The 14,641-nt window shown below is 32.6% G+C and overlaps 1 pseudogene; it reads left to right on the top strand.

Annotated features, from left to right (window-relative positions):
• Positions 1 to 5,624: 5,624 nt before the first annotated feature.
• LOC149197653 ((S)-8-oxocitronellyl enol synthase CYC2 pseudogene) lies at positions 5,625 to 7,326 on the top strand (annotated as a pseudogene).
• The last annotated feature ends 7,315 nt before the right edge of the window (positions 7,327 to 14,641 follow it).

Genomic DNA, 14,641 nt, shown 5'->3' with positions numbered 1-14,641 from the left:
TTGTATGTGGGGGAGGTTGAATTGGGATTCGGTATTATTAGTGTGGTGGGAGCATTGTATGGGAGTCGACTAGGGGAGCAATGCGTTATAATGAGCAATTGCAGCTGAGTGACTGAGTCTCGAGGGAGAGGTCCGAGAGAACAAGGCTCTGAGCAACTGTGTAAAATGTGATCAGGAGGGTGGAGGGGAGGAGTGGGGCTGTGCGGTAACGAGGAGCCACGATGTGTGACCGGTGGAGATTGTGTACAGTCTAGGGAATCCTGAGGTCAATCTTGGGACAAGTGTGTGGGAGGTATCACTGCGGGATGCCAACTGACTATGGTATGGTTCGTTGCAGTGACTCGAACAAAGGTTGCGGTGGTCGAGGGTGTTGTGGGAGTGAGGTGAGGAGTCACCTGTGCGGGGAAGTGGTGAAGTCGAGTGTGGTATGCCGAGGGACTAGAGCACAGTTGGAAGGAGAAACCGTTGTGAGGAGCACAGTCGAGGACAGGGATTGTGTATGCCAATAATTGAACTTGAATACCTGATATATAGTACTCATAAACTTACAAAATTCATAAACCAAAGTCTATAATGTTGCACAAGAACAACCCAGAAAACACTATAGGAGTCCACTGCGCAGTGAGGGAGAACACCTTACACTGGTTTATCTCAATGCTTAGCAATTTGAGAAAAAATCACAAACCATCTCAACAGTTTCGATTGAATTCCACACCCACAAAAATGATTCTTAAATAATCACAACACATACTAAATATCTATAACAAGAATAGCAATGTAACAAAAGTAAATGGTATCTCAATAAACATAAGGCCAGAACCATTCCCCACAAACTGCAGAAATAGAAGAAGGGAGTTACAAGGGCAAAAAAGCTAAAAATGGACTTGTCTCTGATACCATGTCAGGCCAGAAGGTAATTCCACAATGCGAATTGTGTTTTTTCATTAATATTGTTCATGGATATATACATGGAGGGAAAGACTCTTGGGCTTCACCTCCCAGTGTCTCTTCATATTCCCAATCTCCTTATTTTCTATTTACATGAATTTCCTAATCCCGAAGATTAGGTGTCAACACACTCACATACAACACACCAACACCATCAAGTTAACTTGAGGCCTCTGAATCCCAAAAGAGACACTTTCTTTTTTAGAAGGTTGTAGACCTGAAAGATTTTTAAACCTTTTCAAGGCTTCAATTCTAGATTGGTAACATCAAATGAGATCCCAATTTTAGCATTGAAGAAGAAAGTTCAAGCCATATGATGATATCTTCACACTTAAAGACAAAGGGAAAGTCAAAACCCTATTGTACATCTCATCTAAGTTATGTGCACTTTCTTCAGACTTTCATATATAGTTGAAATTGGTAGCCACCTCATGTGAGATCCAATTTTTCAATGGTGGGGTAAATATGCTACTCACCCCCAACAAGGATATTGGGGATCATAAGAAACCTTGTGGGTAATAATGGATCTCTATGAGGAACTTTTGGCACAATGAATTCGTTGCACCCAAAAGTAGAGAGTCCTCATATGGAGTAAAACAGTGATCAAGTAATATACCTATGAGGAAATGTGTGAAGTTATGACAACTAGAGCTATCATATAACAAGCTCGCAGGGCACATGCCTCATGTCAAACAATAATGCTTCAAGTTACAAATAATGCCATCACCTGTGAGATATTTCTTGTGATTTTTTGTACCAGATGCATGTCCAATGGCACAAGGGAATATTTTGCACTATTGGTGGCGGATTGGCAGATTTGTGATACCATATTGTTTGTAGGCTCAAATTTTGTTTCAAGTAAAAGATGGCGATTAGTCAAATGCTTTCAAATTTCTTTTCCTATCAGATGAAGATTGCTTCATTGTTTTGGCGTTGAACATGAAATGTTGCTTCAAATGTGGACCATCTAGGCTTGTATTTTAGCAACTCACAGAACATCTTGTACCATGCCTTTTTGTTGAGAAGTGCAAAAATTTATCCAATTAAATCAAACCTCTTGCAAAGTTAAATTAATTTATTACATGTTGTTAGAGGTAATAAATTATATTGCAAAAGAAATAGTTCCAAAATAAACAATATTTAGATCACATAACATATAAAATCTCCTTTCATCTATACTTTTATTTTATATGTCACTTGCTTAAAACAGTCCCTTTGCAACATCTAATATAATTACTAATTATAAAATATATTTTAAAAAAAATATATCCAAATCGTACACTAATTTAAAAACTATTTTAATTGTATCCATAATTACACTCCACCATATTATTATTAAAACACTAAGAATAGAACACAAAATTCAAAAGCGATTAAAAACTATTTTAATTGTATCAAGAATTACACTTCACCATATTATTATTAAAACACTAAGAATAAGACATAGGACACAAAATTCAAAAGCCATTAAAAACTATTTTAATTGTATCAAGAATTACACTCCACCATATTATTATTAAAACACTAAGAATAGGACATAAAACTCAAAGGCGACTAAAAACTATTTTAATCATATCAAGAATTACACTCCACCATATTATTATTAAAACACTAAGAATAGGACACAAAATTCAAAGGCGATTAAATATATATGATAGAAGCCATAAATAATCAACGTTACAGGTAAGTAGGCGTCTTACAGATTGATACAGACAGTTAAATATATAAGATGATAGAAGCGATAAATAATCAACGTCACAGGAAGGTAGGTGTCTTATAGATTGATCCAGCTTTCTGTAGACCGGTATCATGTGTTGATAAGCTGATAAAGTGAAAGAAAGCAACGTTACAGGCAGGTTTGTTAGACGGTGCTTAAGCATGAGGATTCTGTAGGCTGGTCAAGGATTGCCTTTCTTTTTCTCTGCAAAACCGTAACACATGGCCTATAATTACATCAATGCAAAACTTTTCTCTACTTCTTCGTGATCAGATTGTGTACAGTTTCTTTTCTTGGTGTTACATTCAATGTATTTGGACATGTTCATGTTAAAATATTCCATCATAAAAGTGGTGAAGGAATTTAGATAGGGTTGGAATTTGGTGAATTTTTTTTAAAATGTGAATGTGGAAGTGTTTAAATTTGTTTTCGTGGTAGAAATAGGTTCAGTACTTTATCAAGATAAAAAGAAAATTTTAAAACATTTAAAATTTTAAAAGTTCAATAACTAAAATTTAAAAAAATTTGCCAAAATTTTTCAAAATCATGTTGGAATTTTTGTTTTACTAGGGACCATGTGACCTATTGAGAATACCCTAACCAATATGGAGCCATTTAGAACAAAATATGTGACTGTCAACCCTGATATATGGAGATGGCGCAATAGAATTATCTTTTAGAACTATAAAGAAAATGATATACACGTGATGGATCCAATTATTGGATCGTGTTTCTATGGAAATGAACGCCACAGTGGCCCTAAGAAGACTATAAGCAGGAAGACAGGCCCAGAGAATGACTACCCAACTGGTTTCTTTGATGGTGCGGCACAAAGGGAGCATTTGTGGATATGGTTTTTGGATTATTATATCAAAGGAACAAGAACACTGGGTTCACTAGGTGCTGGCAAGGCACAAGGACACAAATATGAAGACTGAAGCTATGGCCCTATGGGACTTCCTTTGATTTTCATCTTACCTAGCCATTCCCTCCATCCATATATATGGAGACTCAAGGACTATCATTGAACATGTATGGGGCAACACAAAAATATGTCAAGCAATGCTACATGGCTGGCTTAGACAGATTGAGAATCTTTGGGTCTCTCTGAGAATCTTTGGATCTCTCTTAGAGACTCAACTATTCAACATATTGGACCAGAGTTTAACCAAAATTGAAACATCATGTCTAAAATGAGACTCCATGGTGCACTGAACAAGATGCATATCGAAATTAAGTTGGGTGACAACACAGTAGATTGTGGGATACTTCCACTTCCAGGATAACCACAACTCTGGGATGGAATTATAATAACTAATATTTTGGTTCGTCTGCATTATCCAGAAAGCTGCTTTGAAATTGGTTCTTTATTGTTTTATATATGCATAGTAAATATTACAAGTAGAAATATGGATAATTTCATTTTTGTTGAACAATATTCGGTACAGTTTATTTTGTTTAATACTACCTCTGGGTACATAGGCACATACATTAAATAAATCTAATATATAGTTGACAAAAATAGATGGACGGTTACAGTGACAGTAGTTATATGTACTGTTTTTTTAATATATCCATAGTCACCCACCACAATTGTAAACATGGAGGAATCTAGACAGTGTACATAGAATTCTAACTCTACTGGTCATCTTATGTACTGTTTTTTTTATATATAAAAACAGGCGCTTTTTTCTTACTGAAAAAAAAATCCATAGTCACCCACCACAATTGTAAACATGGAGGAATCTAGCCAGTGTACATAGAATTCTAAATCTACTGGTCATCTTATGTCCTCCCTGACGTGTAGAAAGCTTATAAATCCTCGTCTCTGCTCTTCTTTATCCAAATATGTGAGCATCCCTAACGCAGTATTTGTTGCAGAACCATTTCTGAACCACAACGCTGATTTCATCTGGTAATCGTATCTCACACTCATTCTGATAGTGTGGAAATTTCAGAATTGGTTCACTCTTTTTCATTGATTGGGTAGAATCCACTAACATGGTCTTCTGGTACTGCCACTGATAGACTTAATGAGTTTCGCGGACAAGATTTAATTAACTCGAATTTTGGATGCATAGCTTTCTGATTGGTGTGTAGCGTATAACAATGAGCTGGCATTCCAGACAGGCAGGTTCGCTTGGCCATGGCGGGCTATGTGGCTGTTAACCTAATTCTATTTCAATTTATTTCAGCCGTCATGAGAAATGAGTTCCTAGTCACTGCGAAATCAATTCTTAAAAGTGTGATATTTTTCAGGTTTTTTTTATTTGGGATTACATTTTCAGAGTGTTTAATATATCATTTGATGGGGTGGGAAATTGAACACATGAGTTTTAATAAAAAAAAAAATAAAGTATTTTATTTTAAGAAGTATTTTAATGAAGTAACCTAGATCACTGTATATCCAAAATTTATAGATTTAACGTGAATTTTTTAATTAAATTAATAAAAATTTAATAATTCACACAAATGATCAATTTATTAGGGAAAGAATTTAAACATTTATCACACAAATAGTGAATTTAAACATTTGACCATGAATGTTTACACAAATGGTGAATTTATTAAAATATTTAATGGCGAGTATTGATATCAGATTGAATTTATTAATGGTGAGAGTTCACCCAAATGGTGAATTTATTCAATATTTGATAATGAAGGTTGATATATGCTTGATTGTCCAAATTCTCAATATAAATTTAACTAGAGTCTACCCTTTACCTTTTCGTTCCGAATTCACACAGATGGTGAATTTATTAAATATTTGATGGTGAAGGTTGATACATGCTGTATCCTTTCCTTCCGAGTCCAGACAAATGGTGCATTTATTAAATATTAGAATTTGTAAAAGGTATCTTGAGCTTACCAACTTTCCTTTGTTTAGATGGGTTAAAGGGTAACTTTGCTGCATTTGGTATTTACCTGTTGCTTCATTTGGTAACTCTTACCTATTTCAATGCAGAGAAAATTTGATACCAAAGCTGAGGGTTCTGAAGACAAATCGGGGAAACAACGGAGAGTTGCGCTGGTTATAGGGGTAACAGAAATTGTGGGCAATAGCTTGGCAGAAATCTTGCCTATGCCTGACACTCCTGGTGGACCTTGGAAAATTTATGGAGTTGCTAGGAGGCGTAAGCCAGATTGGTCACCAGGTACTCCAGTACAATACATTCAATGCGATGTTCTGGATAGAGAACTCACTTTACAAAAGATTTCACCATTGAAGGATGTAACCCATCTCTTCTGGGTTGTTTGGGTGAGCAGGGAAACAGAGGAGCAGCACTGTGAGGATAATGGAAAAATGTTGAGTAACGTGTTAGATGCACTCCTGCCCAATGCAGAGAATTTACAGCACATCTGTTTTCAGACGGGGGCAAAACACTACTTGGGTCCATTTGATACAGTGGCCAGGAATCGCTCTTTTCAGCCGAACGAGCCACCTTATCATGAAGAGCTTACGAGGTTACCTGTGCCCAATTTTTATTATACTCTGGAGGATATTGTTTTTGAGGCTGCCAAGAAGAAAGAGGGATTAACATGGTCCATTCACCGTCCCTCAATCATACTTGGCTTCTCTCCTTCAAGCTTAATGAATGCTGTATGCACACTCTGTGTTTATGCTGCCATTTGCAAACATGAAGGGCTGCCTTTCAAATACCCAGGAAACAGAATTACATGGGAACAGTTTATGGCTATATCTGATGCAGATTTTATTGCAGAGCAAGAAATTTGGGCTGCCACAGACCCTTATGCCAAGAACCAGGCTTAATGGAAACGCCTGTGGGGAATCAGAGCAGAAAAATTTGATCTTGAGCTCTTACCATAAAAAGGTGAAGACTTTAGTCTGGCTGAGGCTATGAAAGACAAAGGTCCAGTTTGGGATGCAATTGTCAGAGAAAATAAGCTGCACCCAACAAAATTTGAGGAAATGGGAAATTGGTGGCTTGCAGATTTCATATTAAATCTTCCCCGGGAATTGGTACATAGCATGAATAAGAATAAAGAGTATGGTTTCTTTGGGTTTCGAAATACAGAAACTTCTCTGGCATATTGGATAGACAAAATGAAGGTATCTCATGTTGTTCCTTAAACTTGATCCATCTTTATGTCTCCAATTAGAACCAAGCAGAGGAGTTTCATTAAGAGGTTGCTTTTGTGATTCAGGATGGTTATACTATATTCTGAATCAGTTGGAGGCGTTGATAATATCAGAGCATAGTTGTAGTGCGATGTGTATTTTGTCATGTCCAAGTATAGTTTGTGAAACTAGGTTTGTGAAAATTGCTTATGTTTGATGATGTGTGATTTTGCAATGGACTCCAATGAAGAGCTGGAACTCCATCCTAGAATTTCCTACAATTTAGTTTTGGTGTTAAAAATCGAGTATCAACAATCTCAATGCGTGTATATCATTCCGATCTTTATAAGTGGTGTATGCTGTAAATATTGAACGACTAAAGCAAGTTCAGGCTGAGGGATTGTGATGTCCCCACCCTGTTAATTGGGGCACCAAGTTGCAGTAGCAGTGTCATAGAATGCCTGTCACAATATTGTGTAATAGCCATTATTAGTTTTGGCTGCAGCTCAGCTTATTTACTCTTTGTATCTTGAAAACGAATTAAATGGAAGAACCATGGTTTTGATCTTCCTGTTACACTATATGGTTGATCACCAGCTTCTATTTTGAATATTATTATTTTTAGTTTTACCATAGAATAAAGCAATCCGGAGGTGGAAATAGTTCTTCGACTGTCAACAGAAGCCTGAGTTTCTTCCCTGTTTAATGTTCCAATGTAGACATTCATAGTACTTCTCTGCAACTTGAATGATGTTGTAGATCAGACCCAGATGATTATGTAAACATAAATTCTGCTTGAGTTTTCTGACTGTAAACAGAAGCCTAAGTTTCTTCCCTATTTTATGATCCAATGTAGACATTCATAGTACTTCTCTGCAACTTTGATGATTTGATGATTTAGTAGATCATACCCAGTTGATTATGTAAACATAAATTCCGATCAAACGCAGGGATAGTTTCACCAATTTCAATCTTTGGATTCTCCACTTTGAAAATATCAACTCTGCCCACTGTTCAAAGATCTTCGCGATGATTCGAAAGCTTAGCTTATTGTTCAACATCTTCACACATGTCATAGCATGAAATTAAGCCAAAGTGTTGAGGAAGTTAACAAAAAGTCCCCACGACCACTCACCTACACTCCCTTTAAAATTGCAATGATTTGTGAGGTTTAACATTAAAATTGGCTTTTGCTTTTAAAGTGGGTATTGTTTTTTAAAACTTAGTTTTTACATTAAAATTGGATTTTGCTTTTTAAGTGGGTATTGCTTTTTAAAACTTATTTTTCGCTATTTATATTTAAGTGCTTTCTCTTTTCATTTTTCGAGAAATATGGAGGATAAAAAAATTTGAAGAAATATTTAGGTTAATTTTACACAAATTTGGTTATAATATTTTGTAATTGGGTAGATAAGCTTTTTACATTGTTATGAAAAAAAAACTCGCCTAAATTTATTAAATCCTGATTTATTAAGAGGGATCCAGTCCACATTTAATGTAGATTTATTCTTGCATTCAATAATGAATTTTCGTAAGCTTTTAAATAAGTTTATCATAACAAATATCATGAAAAAATAGCATGGTTATACCGTATCATGAGCCTGTAAACCATCATTGGTAAACACATTAAATGAGCAACTCAAACTTATCTTCATAATTATTATTTTTTACAAATATCATGGAAAAATATCATGGCTATACAATACCATGGGCTTGGGCTTGTAAACCACCACTGGTAAACACGTTAAATGAGTAACTCAAACTTATCTTAATAATTATTATTTTTTACAAATACTATGGAAAAATAGCATGGCTATACAATACCATGGGCCTGTAAACCACCATTGGTAAACACATTAAATGAGTAACTCAAACTTATCTTAATAATTATTATTTTTTAATTACACAATGTTACAACATCACTATTGCACTAGGATGTAAAGCCACTCGGACGCAATAACCAAAATTTTCCTAGTCTAGATAATAGATGAAATTATTAGTTTCCAGCCATTTTCTCCAATCAATTATACTTGAAATCCAGCATATATTTTTAAGTATCATAAGTTTATGTTATCTAGATTTCCATTCCTTAAAGGTTTTTAGGGCACAAGATCCATTAATACATTTAAAAATGCATATATTCACAAAAAACATTTTAAATAAGAAATCTAAAATTCTCTGAATTTTAACTGAGAAAACAAAAAAAACATTTCATCTATTAATTAGATTGAGCCAAAATTTACTCCAAAACTTACTTTTAAATAATAAAAAATGAAAATGAAAAAAAAATTCCAAATATCCATAGTAGGCTCCGAAATTTAAGTGGAGGCAAAAATTTTGGAGAGTGTAGCCTTCACCTTCTTGCTAGCTTCTTTATCAACGAGTATCTTGAATTCTACGAACTTGGAGAATGCATCATTTTTATTCCAGATGAAGAAGATCCAACACTTCCGTGAAAAGTCATCAATAAAAATGACAAAACAATGGAGGTTGTCGAGAAAGGTCCATAAACATGATAGTGGATCCTTTCTAGGACTGCATGTGCTTTGTTTTCCTAATCATGGAATGTGGATTTTAAGTATCATAAGTTTATGTTATCTAGATTTCCATTCCTTAAAGGTTTTTAGGGCACTAGATCCATTAATACATTAAAAAATGCATATATTCAAAAAAAACATTTTAAATAAGAAATCTAAAATTCTCTTGATTTTAACTAAGAAAACAAAAAACATTTCATCTATTAATTAGATTAAGCAAAAATTTACTCCAAAACTTACTTTTAAATAATAAAAAATTAAAATTAAAAAAATTAAAATAAAATAAAAAAATCCTTTTACTATCCATGTTGTAATAAGAGAATAATGCATTGGATATTTTTTAAACTCTGAATTGGTTTTGCATTTGACTAAAAATTAAATTATATTGTGTAATTCTAGTCTTACATTTGATTAAAAGTTAAATTATATTACGTAAATTTAATATTAGCGAAACAATTTAAGTTAGTTATATATATATATATATATATATATATATATATATATATATATAGATATATATATATATATAATGGATTTGATTGGCTTTAATGATTATTAAGTTATATCCATCTAATTTTGGGCATGATGCACTATGCATTGGATTCACTCAATGTTTTTGTTTGAAATCCAACGATTCTTAGAAGAACCTTGCCTCTTCCACTTCTCATAAAATCAACTTTAATCAATAACTAGCACAACCACATTAATAAATAGATGATCAATAGACTCTCCACAATTGTAACAACTATAGACTCTCCACAATTATAACAACTATAGTTAGTTATTGGTTTTTTAATAGATCAATTTTGCATTAGAAGTGGAGTATTAAGACATAACCTATCAACAACATTGTGCTAAGAATTATCACACCTCAAACAAACTAATAGTGAATAATTAAATTTGTATATTACCATTCCTGTAATATGCTATGTTGTATGTAATACAAAAAAATTAATACAATAATCTACAAATTATTACACTTTCGATGGTATAAGATTAGATAAATAAACAAACTAATAGTGAATAATTAAATTTGTATATTACCATTCCTGTAATACGCTATGTTGTATGTAATAAAAAAAAAAATTAATACAATAATCTACACATTATTACACTTTTGATGGTATAAGATTAGATAAATATGTATGTTATGGCAATTTAATATATATTTCTAATAACTTATTTGCTAATCAAAATTCTCATTTATATTTATATATAATTTAAAATTATGAATATTGAGTTTAAGTTATAACATGCAATATTCTCTGATGTATTATTGTACTTATTGAATGCAAAATGATTATTATATTTAATATTAGTTACAAACTCTAACCTGGTTAGAATTCATTATGTAGTGCAAATTAGTTTAGCTTTTTTATTTTCTCCAAAGGTTTGTTTATCTGAATTTTAATTTATTAATCAATACCAAAAATAAATTTCTTTAAAAATTACTACTTTAAGTTAAAGTAATAGTTGTATGGAACTACCTATGTATTAATCAATACCAAAAATAAATTTCTTTAAAATTTACTACTTTAAGTTAAAGTCATAGTTGAATGGAACTACCTTTGATACTCATGGTGAACTCCTCGTAATAATACTTTTATTGATCATCACAGATACAAATATCTAAGACACAAATTACTAACTTCGATACAACTACATCACCATTACAACTCACACATTGGAAACAACGACTTCTAGACTGACTCCTCGTAACTCCTAATCACAACTACAAATGACATGGAAGCATTACTTCCAACACCATCCTTTAATGATTACATGGAAAATATATTACAACAATAAATAAATATATGTCTAACCGGTCTTCATCAGCACCCACATCCACTCTGCAATCTCGCAAACATCTATATTAATCTATCTATTTACAAAACAATAACACTAAAGACTCTCTCACATTTTCATGTCCTTCCCGTGAGGGAATCAAGCCAGATGTGGCTCCGATACCATATTAGAAAAAATAGAAGAAAGAGCAGAGAGGGATTACAAACAACATAAATCTCGCATAATGCTTTTATTGATCATCAAAGGTACAAACATATAAGACAAATTACTGAATTCAACACAACCAGATCACCATTACAACTCACACATTGGAAACAACGACTTCTAGACTGACTCCTCATAAGCCCTAATGACAACAACAATAACATGGAAACATTACTTCCAACAATAGTAGTGCGTCGTCACCTATTGTTTAAAAATGGTATGCCTGGTAAATTACTCTAACCTTATTGTTACTTACCTAAAATCTTATTATATAATTATTCATACTGCAAAATAAATGTGCCCTATTTAGTTATTCTATAATATGTCGAGTTTCACAACTATATTGAAAATGGTGGTTAAATTTATATCGTGATAACAATAATAAATGTATATTTTAAACTATGAGAGTCCATTTAAACGTGGATGGTAACCATGATACATATTGTAAGAGGCCTTTTAAGTGAATTAGAAGTTTGAAATTTAATTTTAACCCATCATTCTTAACCTCTGAAATTTAGAAATCATCTAGTCTAGTCTAAGGGGTAATTGGAGAACGTTAATGAGAAAGCATCGGATCTTTGTAATTATTTGAGCATCTTTCTGCATCTTTTATTTGTTAGTTTTATTTTTATTATAAAAAAAATAACTTCATAGATTATTTTTAACCTTGTAAAAATAAAAAAATTATTTCTTTCTTTCAGATGAAAAATATATTCTTATTATTAAATTTATTTCATTATTTCATTGACTTTAAAATAAATAAATAAATCTGCTAGCCTACCTGCACCGTGAGTTGAACAATTCAAATCTCGCATCGATTATCCAATTAAACAATTCAAATCTAGCATTAATTATCTTTGGAAATCAACTGTCGTTGCATAATACGACAAAGTTGACTTGTTAATATGTTGTATCCATAATCACATCCACTAAATCTTTCTATGAATTAATAGTCAACCCAAAACTAAGTAAAGTAGGTTTTATAAGTAAAGTAGGTTTTATTATTAAATTATATATGTAGTTTAATTTATAAATGAAATAGTTTTTTCTAGACATTTTTTTGTTTAATTTTAATCAAAATGAGAGATTTTTAAAAATTTGAGTTTAAATTGTTTTATCTGCATAATTCGAGTGTCACAAGGGTTTTTCATGGTGCTGAATCTATTTATGCATTCAGCAATGCATTTTAAATAACAGAAAATCTTGAAATTGTATTGGTAGATTTTAGTCAATTCTTGTGAAAAAATCTATTTCATTTATAAGTTAGATTGAGCCTTAAATTATATAGATTTTAAAAAATAATTTTCTTTGATACTTTGATAATTGTCATATACACCGTTAAATTGGATTTTAACCTTTAAAAAAAAATTTATTGAAGTATAATTTTAATTATTACTATTTTATTTTTATTTTTTTTATATTTTAATTAATTTTTAAATACAATTAATTAAGTTATAATAATAAAATATTTAAATTATTCTTCTAAATAATAAAAATGGTTTTTAATAAATTATTATATTGGGCTCATAGATGACTATCCTTGGGTGGGAGACTGATTCTTGTGGAGTCAATGCTACTTAACATTTCAGTTTATTGGATGCATTTATACATGTTACTGTGTAAAATCATTTAGAAAATCAAAACCATTATAGAAAATTTCCTTTGGCCTAGCGCGAAAGGAAGAAAAAAACTTCATCTCTTCCATTAATTAAAACAGAAAACTACAACAAATAGACAAGCAGAAAACACCAGCAAACGTGAGACAAAGCTCACACAACTTCATTAATCTTTGCTCAATTACATCATACTTATATAGGAAATAACACAAACTAATTCCTAACCACTCATAACTAATTCTGTTCAACCACCTACAACTAATTCAGTTCAACCACTCATAACTAACTATTTCTGCATTATTCTCACATCCTCCCTTAATGGAGAAATGGATTTTCTACAATACCTAACTGACTTCTAAAAACTTCAAATTTGATTTTACCAAGGGGCTTAGTAAATATATCAGCCACATTATCCTTTGTGTTACAAAATATCAATCCAATTTCATTTGACTCAATTTTCTCACGTACAAAGTGGTACTGTAACTCAACGTGTTTTGTTCTAGCATGGTAAACTGGATTATGTGCTAATTTGATAGCACTCTGATTATCACAATAGATACATGTTGCACCACTTTGCGCTTCTTCAAGATCTGCAAGAATTCTCCGCAACCAAATAGCTTCACAGGTTGCATTGGTCAAAGCTTTGTACTCTGATTCTGTTGATGATAAAGAAACAGTTGGCTGTTTCTTACTACTCCAAGATACGACCCCTGATCCAATATGAAATGCATAGCCAGAGGTAGATCGTCTGTCATCTGGATTTCCTGCCCAATCTGAATCAGAAAAACCTGTCAGTGCAACATCAGATTCATCAGTATACAAAATACCAAGATTCACTGTTCCCTTTAAGTATCGGAGAACTTTCTTTGCAGCATTCCAGTGATTTCCTGAAGGCTTAGCCATGAACTGACTAAGGATACTGACTGAGTATGCAATGTCTGGCCTGGTAGTGGTGAGATAGTTCAAACTTCCCACTAACTGACGATATAATGTTCCATCTGCCTCTTTCGAACCATCTTCTTTGTACAACTTTGCATTCTGTTCTAAGGGAGTTGACATAGCTTTGCAATCTGTCATATTGAACTTTTTAAGAATCTCCTTTGTATATTTGCTTTGAGTGATCAAAGTTTTACCAGTTTCTCTCCATACCTCACTGCCTAAACAGTAATGCATTTCACCCAAATCTTTCATTTCAAAATCCTGTGACAACTGAACTTTAATTTCTTCAATTAACTTGTGAGCACTGCCTGTTATAATGAGATCATCCACATACAAAGATATTAAAGCAACATTTCCTTTTTCATCTTTCTTAACATACAAGTTAGGATCATTTTTGCTTTTCACAAATCCATTCTGAAGAAAGAAGGTATCAATCTTTACATACCATGATCTTGGTGCCTGTTTCAAACCATACAATGCCTTTCTTAACCTGCAAACCAGATGCTCCTGTCCCTGTTTGACAAACCCTTCAGGTTGAACCAAATAAACTTCTTCCTTTAAATCACCATTTAGAAAAGCAGATTTAACATCCAATTGATGTATGTTCCAATTATGTTTTGTGGCTAAGGCAATCAGTAATCTAATTGTATTCAACTTAGCTACTGGTGCAAAAGTGTCTTCATAATCAATTCCCTCCTGTTGAGCATATCCTTTTGCTACTAATCTTGCCTTAAATTTATCAATTGTACCATCTGCTTTAAATTTTGTTTTGTACAACCATTTGCTTCCAATT

Source organism: Pinus tabuliformis, chromosome 2_2 (assembly GCF_031772625.1).
Source record: "Pinus tabuliformis cultivar Carrire ecotype Pingquan chromosome 2_2, CPIR1, whole genome shotgun sequence".
Taxonomy (NCBI): domain Eukaryota; kingdom Viridiplantae; phylum Streptophyta; class Pinopsida; order Pinales; family Pinaceae; genus Pinus; species Pinus tabuliformis.
This window is presented reverse-complemented; position numbering and strand designations above follow the sequence as displayed.